Source organism: Seriola lalandi, unplaced genomic scaffold (assembly GCF_002814215.2).
Source record: "Seriola lalandi dorsalis isolate HSWRI2012SDOR001 ecotype SW California unplaced genomic scaffold, Sedor1 jcf7180002054917, whole genome shotgun sequence".
Classification (NCBI taxonomy): domain Eukaryota; kingdom Metazoa; phylum Chordata; class Actinopteri; order Carangiformes; family Carangidae; genus Seriola; species Seriola lalandi.
The window spans coordinates 1,132,099-1,147,052 of record NW_019525469.1 but is presented as its reverse complement, the minus strand read 5'-3'; the positions used below and the strand labels follow the sequence as shown (position 1 = coordinate 1,147,052).

The 14,954-nt window shown below is 41.9% G+C and overlaps 1 protein-coding gene across 1 annotated transcript in view; it reads right to left on the bottom strand.

Annotated features, from left to right (window-relative positions):
* The window catches only part of plxna3 (plexin A3), a 119,305-nt gene that overhangs the window by 104,007 nt on the left and 344 nt on the right, over positions 1 to 14,954 (bottom strand). The window lies entirely within an intron of this gene.

The window sequence follows — 14,954 nt, the reverse complement described above, 5'->3', positions numbered from 1 at the left end:
TTGTCTGTTTTTGTCTGTTCATCTTCTTGCTGGCATCAATAACCAGGACGTCTATCTGCAGAGTGAACACCATGTTTCCACAGCTCCATCGTTATTTCTTTTCATTTTATCAGCTGTTTTCAGGCCAAAGCAGAACATTATAAAACTATTCTCTGGTGTTTCGGTTAATTTTGGGGTCACGCCGACAGATCCAAAACAAACCGAGAGCTGTAAACACACATGTACTGACAGGGAGCTCATTCATCATGCGGCCCCCACTGACCTTTGACCCCTCTGTATATCACTGCTGCACTGACTGGTGGGACAGAAAATCAAAACAAAGTTTATTCCAGTGACTGACAGTGGAGTCACGCTGCATTTAACTGCACTGAAGGCTATATTTATCCCGCGCCGGGGTCATAAAGAGCTCGCAGAGTAAATGTTGATTGGATCCATCAGCTGAAACTCTGCTGGACTCCGTCCTTCATACAGAGAGAGACAGAGAGGACAGAGTCTGTACAGACACATGATGGAGACCAATCAGTTCAGTTACAGTGTGAATTTATATCAAGATTATAAAAATACACATATGTGTGAAAACTGATGTGACTGAAATTATGTTTGCATGACTTTAAAAACTAGTTATAGATGGAATGGGAATGAACGAGGGCTTGTTTTTCATACTGTAACTATTGCAAATTCCCCCTTTTCTTCTTTTTTCACATTTTTATGCCTCTGTGCCAGAAACAACCAGAGGCATATTGTTCTTGGGTTGTCCGTCCCATTGTTGTGGACGTCATATCTCAGAAATGCCGTCATGGAACTTCTTCAAATTTGGCACAAACATTCACTTGGACAAAGGGATGAACTAATTAGATTTTAGTGCTCAAAGGTCAAAGGTCAAAGTCTTGGTGACCTCGCGTTCTTGTGAATGCAATGTATGAGGAATGCCCAGAGGGCATTTCATTACTTCTTGCACACTGTGACCTCACAAAACACGTTTTTGGCCATAACTCACAAATTGATACACTACATATGACAATTATTACTGTTATCAATAGGACATATCAGTTGTTCAGGTAGCATTGAAACTGTTCAACATCTGTTTTAAACATTGGAGAAGATGGAACAAGAAAATCTTTTGTTTTTGGTTTAAAATTATTGATGATTAATTTCTCTGTCTATGGACCAATCGATTAATCAACTGTTTCTGCTCTAAATGCTATAACCAGAAGTCATATACAAAACATTTCATAAAAACATTTTAAAGAAAATGAATTCAGGCACAGAGAATTGAAGTGGAGCTGTTTAATCAGCTGTTAAATGTAAAATGGCTGGTGTGATGTCACAGGCTGTGGGAGGGGCCAAAAACAATATGTGAGCAGCAGCAGGGTTTTCAGCTCAGTGTGATTCAGTGTTGATCTGAAAAACTTTACTTTGAAAAACGCTCTGTACTGATGTAAAATATACACGCTGCGAGATAAATGAGCTGAAACGTGCGAAAACAGCGACAATGCTCCTTTAAACCAGGATTTTATCTCCCAGCTGAGACAGAACGGGCTCAGACATCCAGGCCAGATCTGATCTCGATCATTTGCTCTGAGAGCGTTTCTGCCTGACTTCAAGCTGAAAACCATTTTTTTGTTTCAACTTCCTGAGCTGCCGGCCTGTCTGCCACCTTCATTAGCGTCTGATGAAACCCATTTACCTGACGCCTGAAAGTGCAAACATTAACAACAGCTATTTTAAAACGTGTGAAGTCTGTCCAGAGCAGGGTGGGAAACACTGAGCTCTTTTTCAGTCGTTAACAGACCACATGAGCCACAAGGTTTCATTTCACAGGTTTCCCCTCAATGCACCATTCTGACCACAGAAGACGGGGAGAGTCAGACTCACGCTGACTCCTCTGTTGCTGCCTCTTTACAGAAAAGTTCAGTTCTAGCCACTCAAAACAAAAAAACAAGTGGTGCCTCTGTCCCAGGAGAACATCTTCACTTTCACTTCCTCTGTTCAGGAGAATTAAACTGTTCATCGTGTTTGGTTTTGGTTGAGACTGTTGCTGGTGTTGATATGACTCTTGAGGATGGAGTTTCCCATTTAAGAATCATTTTCAATGTTTTATCACATTTATTACAAATTACTGTCTGTAGACTTTTCTTTTACATTCCTGTTTCCTAAAGCAGAAAAACACTCTAGAGAAAATCTCATAATTAAAACCAGACGACAAACAATATCAGTACAGGAACAACCTGAGAAGAACCATTGAAACTGTGAATTTTACACAAATCTGAACCTCCTCAAATGTACAAATATCAGAGGAAGACACAAAACGACACTCATCATCAACTGAACCTCGAACAACAAGCTGCTGCTACCAACAAAGACAAACAAGTTTATACAACCTTGGTTTTAGTCTTGTGGTTTTGGTCCCTTAGTTCTGCTTCGTCACTGAAAGTTGGCTCTGGAGGTCAGGTATGAGCAGCAGTCACCCAGACTCTGGGGGCCCCAGGCAAAGAAAGCCATTGAAGAACAATGGCCCCCCAACTAGCAAGTACCAGTTTTTGGTACTTCAGCCAACACTGAAGTAGCAAAAACTGCAGTTCCTCTAATGACCAACTGAGTCTGGCTCCAAAAGTCAGTTTGTCCCCGTAGACTCCCATGTTAAAATACCCCAAATTACAGCAGAAAGAAACATGTTTACAGCCTGGTACAAAAAACAGTTTTGGTTTCTCCTTCGTGACAACTGAACAGGGGGTGAATTTTTATATAACTCACCTGTTTACATTTTATTAAAGCTTAAAGCTATATATATATGTATAGTTGAGGGCTTGGCTTCTTTGAGTGACAGGCAGGTGAGCGTATGCTTGCCACAAACCAGCATTCACCAGAGTCTCTGCTCCACCCATGCCCCTCTTTTTGGATTAGCTGGGACTTAGGGGCGGAGTCAGGCACTGCCAAGCTGGCGACGGAGGAGCAGCTCACTCTCAGCTTCAAAACTGCTTTTCAGAAACCTGTGAGTGACGTCACAGAGGCTACGTCCATCTTTATTTACAGTCTGTGGTTATGAGCTGCAGGATCGTTTGATATGAACATAAGTTGTAGGGTTGAAACGAAGGAGGGGCTGCGTGTCGGTCTAATCGTGACCTCACAGTCAATTAACTTCAGTCAGGAAATGAACGAATTTCAATTTTGTGTGGAGAGTGGTAGAGATAAAAAAATAAATAAGGTCTGACTGTTGTCTGTCAGCAGCTCATGTGGAACAGAAAAGAGACTGAGATGCCAGTCTGATCCAAACTGGATCACCTGAGATGGTCTGAAACATCCAGAGCTCCTCCCTCAGATGGTCTGTGGCTCTGCAGCCCCATTATTCTTCAACAAACTATTTAGTGTGACGTCTGCAGTCACAGTGTTTTTAAGCTGTGATGAATGTTCACAGTGGAGGAGGAGAGAGGAGCCTGCAGTGAGACTGAGCAACAACTCTGCCTCTTAGAAATTACACTTCTATACAGCTGAACTGCAAATACATTTAGGATTTAGCAACCAGATCATGGTTTCTGTCAATATAATGAGGAAATGTTAATTTACATATCTGACAAGTCACAAATTTGCTGATACTGAACGTCTCAGTAAAATTTCCACAGACGTTTTCCACCAGAATATCTGATCTCACAGAACTAGCTCCACCTGTCGTGACTCCATCATCATTAAACTGGTTTATGGTTCTGTTCTGACTCTCACAGATCCTGGTCCAGGTGAAAGACCCTGGTCTGGTTTGATATAGAAAGAGTTCACAACATGTATTCTGCAGAGTCAGTCCAGCTCTGGACTAAAGAAGCAGGAAGCAGAGGAAGTGAATCCACAGTCTGTGCTGTCTTTTATTTCCCCTGTGAGACAGAAACCTGCAGCCGCTCAGGATCCACGAGCTTCTGTCCAGTTTCTGACTTTAAAATGTCTCAATTAAGCTCCTGTCACTTAGCAACTAATGTATTTTCCACATTTTGTGTTTTGAAGTGTCCACCTCAGAGAGAGAAGAATAGTGCTTTTAGTGAGTCCGGTCCCTCTCTGTGAACTTCACTGGAAATCCAGTAAGAGTCCAGGTCGAAAATAGACTGAGTGAATGTCAGCTGCTTGAAGGGAAACGTCGCCATGTTGCAGGAGTGAAGTCAAACCCAGAGTCAGGTGAGAAAATCAGCTCAACAGAGAAACATGAATATAAAGTTTCACTGCTGATAAAACCTGACTCTTCATGTCTAATGTTCTACAGACTGATCGGGACCATCTCAGTGTTTCAGTCAGCTGATCCTGTTTTCACCCACACTGACGTCACTTTGCAGTTTCTGTAGAGTTTACATCAGAGAGAGAGATATTAGGCCTGGGTGAGAACCAACATTTAATTGGCATCGACAATGTTCACTTGTTTAAATCTATGAAGTGAAAGAAAGAAATAAAAAAAGAAATTGTGGAAGATACAGTCTGATCTGTTTGGTCTTTAATGAAATTCAATTTGAGGAATAAATAATGTTACTGCTATAACATTAAAACAAACTCAAGTCTATCACAGATTCTCTGACAGCAGCCATGTTGACAAATCTGACCTCAGAACTGCTCAAACTGCAGAGAGACGACCAAAACGTCTCACCTGCCAAACATCCAACAACTCTGTGTGACAAAGTGATTGGTCAGCTAATTGATAAGCGGATTAATCAGGCATCATGACCTCCCTCCAACAACAACACATCAGGCAGAAATCCCCAGTTCTAACATGAGTCCAGTCAGACTCCGTCTTCACACCTCTGGACACATCTGGAAAGAATCCTGATGAAATTTAATACACTTTCATTTACACGTCTCCACGTCACATGGTCAGATATGAAATCTGCTCTGCTCCAGTGCTCAAGAAGAACAAGAAGAACAAGAAGAACAACAAGACCAAGACCAAGAAGAAGAAGAAGAAGAAGAAGAAGAAGAAGAAGAAGAGGAGCTTTATTCAGGTTTAATCAAAATGCTGTGAAAACGACTGAAACCTAACAAACTGCTGTGTTTTGGATCCACTCCTGCTACATGCTACTGTTTAAATCCAAACTCAAAATGGACCAACGTGTCCGGGTTGTGTGAGGTTCATCCTGGTGCCACCTCGTTCTGACCCAGATATAAGAAATCCACACCCATCACAGTAGACCAGTTCTGTTCAGTCTCACCTGCTGTTCCTCCATCGAGGCGACCGCCCCTCTCCAGCAGCCGATCTGAACGTGTTATGATTATTAAAGCTAAATATTTGTCAGGATAAGATCAGAGATCAGAGTCGGGGCTCAGGCTGGGACACACTTCAGTACTTCTCTAATGGTTTAAAATAGAGACGCTGAGAGTTTAGAGAGCCCCAGATAAGAACCTCACGAAACGTCCAGAGCCGCCTCAGTGTCTCCATTTGAAAAGGATCAAACCACTGTTTTCCTACGTTTTAACTCATTTACTACAAATCACATGCACTTTACGTTCCTGTGGAACACAGAACACACAGAACACACAGAACACTGTCCGTGTCTCAGGACGCTTCAGAGAGACGTCGATCTGAGTTTAAAATGTATGTGATTTGTAGTTAATGCCTAAAAACATATGGGAAAAGAAAACTGTGGTATGATCCTGAATGTAGGACTCCACCCTACACACACACACACACACACACACACACACACACACACACACACACAGTGAGCCTATAAGTCCCTGTTGGTGCATAAAGCATTTCTATAGCTCAACAGCTGCAGAGCAATACCCCACACACACACACACATTCGCAAACACATTCACAAACACATACACACATGCTAACATGCAATTATACACACACAGAGGATGTGAACACACTTGAGCGTACATGTATTTGACCCTGAAATCCAGGGATTAAACACACACACACACGTAGAGAAACACACACAGATTTCAGCAGGGTGTTTCAGCAGCTGTGTGTGTGTGTGTGTGTGTGTGTGTGTCACAGTCACACCTTCACCAGGTACAACATCTGAGAGCTTCTTCTGTATTTACTACAACTGCTCCAATAAACTGATCAGGTGAACCATTATTAGTGTATTATACAACAACACAGGCTCAAGTAAAAAGAAACGTCGTGTTCAAGCTGTTCACTGGTTCTGAAGGATTTCAGTAAATTTGTCAAAGCATAAAAGTTCCAGATCAATGTGTCAGATTATCTAGAAGCAGTTTGTCCATCACAGAGTAGTTATGTGATTCCTGATGAATGAAATTTCCGTAAAAAAAAAAAAAAGTTACAGTTTGATATAATCCGATTTTTAAATAATATATAACAAAGTGCAGATGTCAGCCTGGATGATTCAGACCCGTCGGAGCTATGATATTTATTCCGCTGCTGCCTCCGTCAAGAGTTGATCAATAAATGATCGTTGAATTATTAAATGAGGTGATGCGTCACGTGATCACATTATCGCCTGACTGCAGCAGCAGGTAAAGTCCTGAGAACAGAAGCTGCTGCTGAACAAGCTGCTGAGTTTAATGTCTGACTAACTAGTTACACAAAAGTGTCGACTTCACACTCAGACGCAGCTGACACGTCTGTCCTTCATTAACTCGATTCATTACATGTGCTTTTTATTTCAGCTCCTTTTCCATTTCACTTTGAACTTATTTTTGTTCATTTTAGAACAAAGTGAGAAAACCACCGTTTCTCCTGCTCATCTCCAGTTAATTAAAAATTTTATTTACCTGTTTGATGCAAACATCTCAGCTATATTTAGTTTGTTAGTGTGGTGTGTTTCAGTCTGTGTCGTCCTTGTGTGAACAAAAGAAGAAAAAAAACACTCATACAGCACTAGACTGTGGCCTTATGAAGGACAAACACACAAAACAGCCCTGAACACTTGATGTAAACACACATACACCGAGCACACACAAGTATGTACAGACACACACACGTGCACATGTATGTATATGACCCTGGAGTCCCGCAGGAGCAGCTAATCTAAAAACACACACACACACCGAGGTCCAGCTGCTGGAGGTCAGGAGGCATCGAAGGAGGAAGTGAAGAGTGTCAGCTGATTGTTTCCTGCCTGCTCCTCAGCTCATCCTGTGTGTGTGTGTGTGTGTGTGTGTGTGTGATACTGTTTTCTGAGAGTTAAACAATAAATCTGTTGTGTAAAAATTCAAATCATGTCTGCTGCACAAACATCCAGAACACCAGCAACTCCAATATATGAGCTCCACTTTAAGACCCGCCTCCCAGGTAGATTAAACCCCGCCCAGGTACTTTACACATCTGTCTAAATTGCACTGCAGTATCTGTGTGGACACTAGAGTCTTCTCTGTGCGCAGCCACCGAGCTAACACCTACCAATGGTCTGTATGTGGGGCGTTTAGGGGACGTCTGTAAATTGTAGCTACAGAAAAATAACTGTGTTCCACTCCCCTCCTCTAAACTGCACATCAATCACAGGCTGCACCTCCCACCACGAGTAAATCCACGGGTGAATGGGAAACACCGAACACGAATGAAGAGACATGGGAACTGTGTTGTGGAGTTTATGGCCCACACAAATATTCCAAACATCTCAGAGATTTCACAGGAAGTTCACATTTTCACTCAGTCTCGTTGTTCACTGAGAGGTGAGAAAAAGCTTCAGTGTTTAAACTGAGAGAAGGAAGCTTCATATAGTTTTATATGTTAATACAGTGAGTTTCATTTCTCACATAAAAAAAGCCCGAGTGAAAAAATATAAATCTTGGTCGAAAGAGTTTCCTGTTTTCTGAGGTTGAAAAGTTTGTGGGTGGAAACCGACTTAATGATGACGAACACAGGCATTAATCATGAGACTTGAACGTCTTGAGAATCAGCTCCACCATCTCTTCACCACTTTCTGGAAATGTGTTTCAATTAGAGCAACATCTTAACAGAAACCCGCGACTGAAACAGTTATAGAGATGAGCTGGGCTTATTGTGGCTGATTGTCGGCAAGCTCGGCTGAGCTCCGGCACCAGCAGAAAAGATGTTTGCAGGTTCTGGCCCATGAACCTCACACTTTGGTTACCTTTGTTTACCCTCCTTACTACCTAATAAATTTTGCTTTACCACATTGTGTTCCCTCTTCCCCAACTGCGAGCCGGATTGTAGCAGTCATGCTAGACAAAAAGCTCTGAGCTCAGGGTCCACTCAATAGATCTGTTTCAAGCTTTCAGCCACAGGTAGCGGCCTTCATCGGCATATGGATGACACTTTACCTGTGACAAGGAGGAGCTGCAAGGAGACAGCTGCACGGCTTCAGTGTGTCACATCAGCAAACAACAAAGCTGCATCACAGCAACATCTGTTGGTGTGATGCAGACTGAGTGATTGTCTCATGGTTGTCTGATGAAGTCAACGTAAACAGGTTCGTGACAACAGCTGTCGAATCGACGACAGAGGTGACAGGGAGCTCACACAAGAGACCTGGGGCCTAAAGGCTCCGCAGCCTCTCAGAAATGACTGTCAACATTTTTTTGTTGGAAAATCAACCAATCGGCTATAAAGACACAAAAACTCTTAAAACTACCAGGAAGAGGTGCAAAATGACCAACCAGACACGCAAATTTACCGCAAATAGTAATAATATCCAAAATCCACAATAACATGCAGACGGACCAGAGAAAGATGACATCACAGCTACAGGACATTATCATTGGACGACAGACCGACAGTAAAACTTCTTCAGACTCAGAGGTGAAACACTGCAGGTGAAAATATATCAGTGTGCCTCAGTCTGCTGACTCAGCGTTTCCTCAGCGCTGACTCCATCACTGACTCAGCGCGTGTGTATGTGTGTGTGTGAGTCTAATTGTATATTAATAAAGAATAACGTGCAGTTTTGTGTGTGTGTGTGTGTGTGTGTGTGTGTTAGAGACACAGTGCTTTAGATTCAATTACAAAAACAGACAAATAAAACACAGACACACACACGCACGCACGCACGCACGCACGCACGCACACACACACACACACACACACACACACACACACACAGACATATATATATATATATATATATATATATATAAATATGATCAATATTCCCTAATAAGCTGCAGTGATGGATTTACAGTCGCAGGAGAACTGGAGACAAGAGGAGGAAATCCCATTACCTCCAGATCTATGGCTGCACCAACACACACACACACTGAGCGCCTGCAGCTGCCATTTTACCCCTCTCTCTCTCTTTCTCTCTCTCACACACACTCACACACACACACACAGTAGGGTTGAAGGTCCAATTCCTTCTGGAGCTGAACTGGCGTGACCAGACTGACACTGGTGGCCACAGACACACACACACAGACACACACACAGACACAAACACACACAGACACACACACACAGACACACACACACACACAGATGTATGGAAAAAGTGATGTGTGATAATCTGCAGCAGGAAAGTGAAGCTCAGTGTGGAAAGAAAAGGTTCCAGTTAGAACTTCACAGCAGGAACCGCAGCTCAGTGTGACGTGTTCCCAAAGGGCCGTCAGCCCAATTACAGCTACACTGATTCGTCCATTAATTGATTAGTCAGTCAGAAAAAAATCATCAGCAACTAATCTGATTATTAATTGATCGTTTCATTGATGGTTCCAGTTTCTCAAATGAACTTATTTCTTTGTCTAATGACAGTGAACTGAATATATTTTGGGTTCTGGACTATTTGTTGTTCTCAGACGTACCGACTGGGTCTGGGAAACTCTGAGGGTCTTTATTTGAACTTTTTGACATTTTACAGTTTCATCGGAAAAAATAATCATCAGTTTCAGCCTTAAACATTATAATTTTATTCAGACACTGTCTGATACTGTAACAGTAACCCACACCTAAGGCCCTCAGTGCAATCAGGGATCGACTCCAAAGTCAGTGTCCATGCTCTTCTCTGGCTGAACCACTAAAGGTCTGCATGTGGTCCAAAGACCAGCTGCTGATCCACGTGAGATCTGATAAAACATCTGTCCTCAGGTCTTTGTACTGTCTCCATCCCTGTTTTCCATCAAGTCCTTCGTGTTCTTTAGATGTTTGTTATTTAACTGTTCACATATTTAATGAATGTGTGTTTTTCAGGTCTTCAGAGTCTTTGACCATCAGGCTCCTTTTCTTAAGAATAAACTGGTCCAGGATTCTGATGAAGTTCTCAAATCCAGGATTCAAGTCTTCAGTTTTTACCTTCACCCATTTCTGTTTGTTTGGTTTGTTTGTTGATCAGCAGGATTACGTAAAAGGTACTGAACTGATTTGCACTGGTCTTGATTGAGGGATGAAGTCTGGACCAGAGAAGAACTCATTACATTTTGGTCCTGGTCCAATTAAAGGGGCGGATCCAAGACTACACACAGAGTTGTACATATTGCTAATAGTAAGTAACAGCAGGTTTTAGGGATGTTTACATCAGTGTTTCATTCAACATTCAGCTAATCAAACTGCACAATAACAACAGCTGTAAAACTGACCGTCCTAGTTCGACTGTGGTTCACTGTCGATTCTGTCAACGAAACAAGAACAACGAGGAAACGTTTGAGTTTTCATTACTGAAGAAAAACTGAATGGCCTCTCACTCCAGGGCAGTAAAACAGTACGTTGTTGTATGAACAGTATTAGAGCTTCAGTAACTGATCAATCAATCGATTAGTCGATCAATAGAAAAATTAAAATTTTCACAATCAGCTGATTGTTAGAGAAAATTTTTTTTCCTGTTTTATATGAACATACCAAAACCAGAATTGAGGCAGTTAGAGGTGTGACCTCTGACCTCTCTACTGTAGTGTTCACTTCCTGTTTCTGAATCAGACTGAACCTTTAACACGCTCGTGTTGATGCTTACACAGTGATGGCTAATATATTCAGCTCAAACATGCTCATCAGTGATAAACACAGAGGAAAGCTGAGGCTGATGGGAATGTTAAGAGATCTGCTGATATTTGGTCTCGAGCTGCAGCTAACAATTATTTTCATCATTGATTAATCTGATGATTTTTATTGATCGACAGCAACTGAGGCGTGGGGGTGTTTTCAGGTCGTCTCTGCTGTTTTCGTGGACACGACATCTCAGTAACGCCTTGAGAGGATTTCTTAAAATTTGGCACAAGCATTCACTTGAATTCAAGGATGAACTGATTAGATTTTGGTGGTCAAAGGTCAAAGGTCAACATCGTTTTGACCTCACAAACACTTTTTTCCCCCTTTAACCCAAGAATTTATTTGCTAATTATGACAATTTTAACTCAAACGTTCTAACAGGATAAAATGATGAAGTGATGACATTTCATATCCAAAAGGTCAACTTCACTGTGACATCATAATGTTCTGCAGAAACACTTCTGACCATTATTCAACACTCTAACTCATGAAGGAGAGATTGTGACCACGTTTCCTGAAACTTGACTGGTTGTTGGAGGAAACAACCACGAGGCAGGAAAGCTAACTTACTCAATGATACAATTAATCAGCTGGTTTATAAAACACCAAAAATCAGTGGCTGTGACTCAATAAATGTGTTGTTTGATTCAATCAAGTGTCCAAAACTCAAAGGTGTTCAATTGAATCTAATGTAAGAGCAAGAAATTCTCACACCTGAAAGCCTGGAACCTGGATTTGAAAAATCACATAAAATAGTTTCTTTGATTGATAAATTATTCAACCTATCTTAGCAGCTCTTTTGTTTGATTTGGTCATAAACCAAATTAAAGTGTTGACCTGATGACGGCGCTACAGGAAACATCAGAGTGATTCACGCTGAGGGAACTTGAATGAATGTAGTTCAGAAGCTGTTTGTTTGTAACTGTTCAGTAACTTGTTGTGTTTACGTGAAGAATCTGACTCCTCTGTTTGCAGTGGACAAACAGACTGATGTAAACTCAGCTACTAAGAACTGGTACTGATCCAAACATCAGATCAAGCACAGACTCTAATGTGGTCTCGGGAGGGTAAATGAGAAAAATGTAATTAGCATTCATCATTTAAGTTATAAGCAAAAATGCTCAAAACTTTACAGGTACCAGTTTTTCAAATGTGAATTCTTGCCAGTTTTAGACATTAGAACATGTTGATTTGGGCTTGAGGGAATAATGAGGCATTTTTCACTGTTTCCTGACGTTTTATTCTCTGATCAATCGGCTGATTATAAAAGAAAATATTTGTAATACATATTGATGATGAAAATAACAGTTGGGTTCAGTCTGACAGTTCTTCCTGTGACGGAACAACACAACCTGACTGAGGTTTTCCTGTGTTTTCACAGGCCGAGTCCTTCTACAAGACCAGGATCCTGGAGCTTTTGTCTGATGGAGGTCCAGCCTCGGTCAGACTGCAGCTCTTCATCCTTCATCCTCATCTCATATTCTGACCATTTAAACTCACGCTGATCATGTGAGCGCGTTTCAGACACTGGAGCTCTATCTGCTGATCTGATTAATGGTATCTGCAATCGAATGTCATAAAACAGTGAAAACACACATTCATGACCTCAGAGCCGGAGTGAAATCTTCATGCGTCGTGTTTTGTTCAAACAAAATTCCAAAAACTAAAGAAATGTTGAGTTCACTGTGAAAAGTAGCAAAGTTTCTCATCTGAGGAAACAGATTTTTACTATTTTTGTTTGAAACACATCTGAGACGATGAAACAATTATTGTTGTTGTTGTTTATCCGATTCACAGATGATATGAAATATATATATGCGTGTACAGGTGTGCTCACACCCTCACCTTCACCTGAAAAGAACCACTTGTGGTTGAAACATTGTCATTAGAGTCTCAGTGATTAGTTGATTAATCGATCAGTGAGCAGATGATTGTATCTGATCTTAACCTGATCGTTTTGGACTCCTGGTCAAGGAGGACCCGGTTTCACACTCTTGGAGTGAAAGGTTTTAAAATGTATTCTCTCGAGCTGATGCTGCTGTAAATGATTCTACACAATTAATTATCTAAATTATTGGGAGTTGCTGATACACTGATGGTTTTATTCTTCCAGCATCTTTTAATCATCTCAATCTAAATGTTGCTTTTTTTCCTTGTTACGGACCATTTGCTGCTCTTATTTTGTAATCTCACCTTCATTTCCTGTTCGTCTCCTTTAATTTGTTCTGATTATTCTCATATTTAATCTCATCCATGATGGGTCTGTGTTATATGATCTATAACCTCCTGCTGCTCTGCACTTCACATATTAAATAAAGTTTTATATTTCATCTGAACTCAGAATGAAACTGATGATCATTATTGATGAATCATCAATAGATCATCTTCAGTTGTCTTCAGTCCGGGGGGGAATCAGGTGACTGTCACTGAACGGAAGCAGAAACTCCTCCGATCAGACAAACTGCAGCCAGGACAAGTTTAACATGTAAGCAATCAAATCAAATCAATAATCGATAATCAAAACATGCAGTCGTGATTATTTTTCTTCCCATCGACTCATCGACGAATCGTTTCACCTCTGATCTGAACCTGATCTGACATCTGCTGCACTTTTCTTCTGTGGAGTACAGATAATCATTACTGATCAATTTGATTATTGATTAGTTGAACATGCTGCTTTGGATTCAGACTCAAACACTGAGACTTATTCGCTGCTTGAGCTCAGAACTAAATCTGCATCATGTCACCTTTATGATACAACTATTGATCAGATCATTGATCAGGTGAACATTGGTTAGTGAGGACATGTGGGTGAGACCTGCTGCTGCTCACATCATTTACTCATCCATCACTATACAACCAATCATATCGCATATTGATTATAGAGTCAGTATGTGGGTTGTTTTTCCTGCTGTGGATTGATCACTTATTATATCACTGATCATATTAATGATTCTTTTCATTACTGATTACCTTCCTGACACTTCACCCTGTAGGAAACTGTGTTGTGTGTTTGTTAAAAAAATCTGATTCCAGATGATTATTGTTCTGATCACATCACTGATGCATTTTCTACATTTGTCATCATCATCATTTTAAGTGATTATCAGAAATGGATTCTGGTGCCAGTCAGGTCAGTCTAAAGCAGAACATCACAAATCAAAGATCAACTGATGGGATTTCTGATTGATAACAACCTTCAGCTTAGTTTGAATGTACATCATCGTGTGCATCGATCACAGTCCGATCAACACGACCGTGTCTTTCAAATCTATCAATAACGCGCCGAACAGTTCGATCAGATCTACGGGTTCGACTCGGATCGATCGGTCGGTTCTGCGAGCGGAGCTGGTTCAGAGGATGGAGGCGTCTCTCCAGCACATGGACGGACGGATGAAGGCGGATTCAGAAAAGCACCAGGCTGGATTTAGAGCGTGATTCTCGGGCAGCAGCCAGAGGTTTGTCCGCAGAGGTCGGAGCGACGTTTCAACGCTTTTCCGCCGTTTCAGCAGCGATTTAAAACGTTTTCTCTGCTGCCTCCCCCTTTTGTTCTTCTTTAATGGATCGGCGTCTGGAGCCTCGCTACCTCCCAGACCCCCTCCTCCCCTGCTCCTCCACCTCCCCCACCACTCTCCCCCTCCACCACACACTGAAAAACACACATTTGCAGCCACAAAACGCCTCTTTTACGCACCGAATTTAACTGTTTAAAATGGACGAAAAACGCAAAGAGCCACAGCGACTGGAGCTCACACCGAGGCCGAGCGTACCTCCAAAAATACCCCGAGTGTAAAAACAGTCCTACCTGGGGTATCAACCCCCACAGTCCCGCTGCCTCACCCCCACTCCCTGCGTGGGAAAACGGTGGAGGAAAAAAAGGGAAATTTCCACGCGTAAAAAAAAAAAAAAACACGGAGCAGAAGCAGCAGATGAGCGGTGATGCGGCGGGGAGACGAGGCGTTTTCCCCCCAAACATTCACACATATACACCCCCCTTCACCACCACCACCTTCACCACCCTGCTACCCCCAGATCTGCCACCCGGACCTGGAGACCCCCCCCCCCCCCCCCCCCCCCC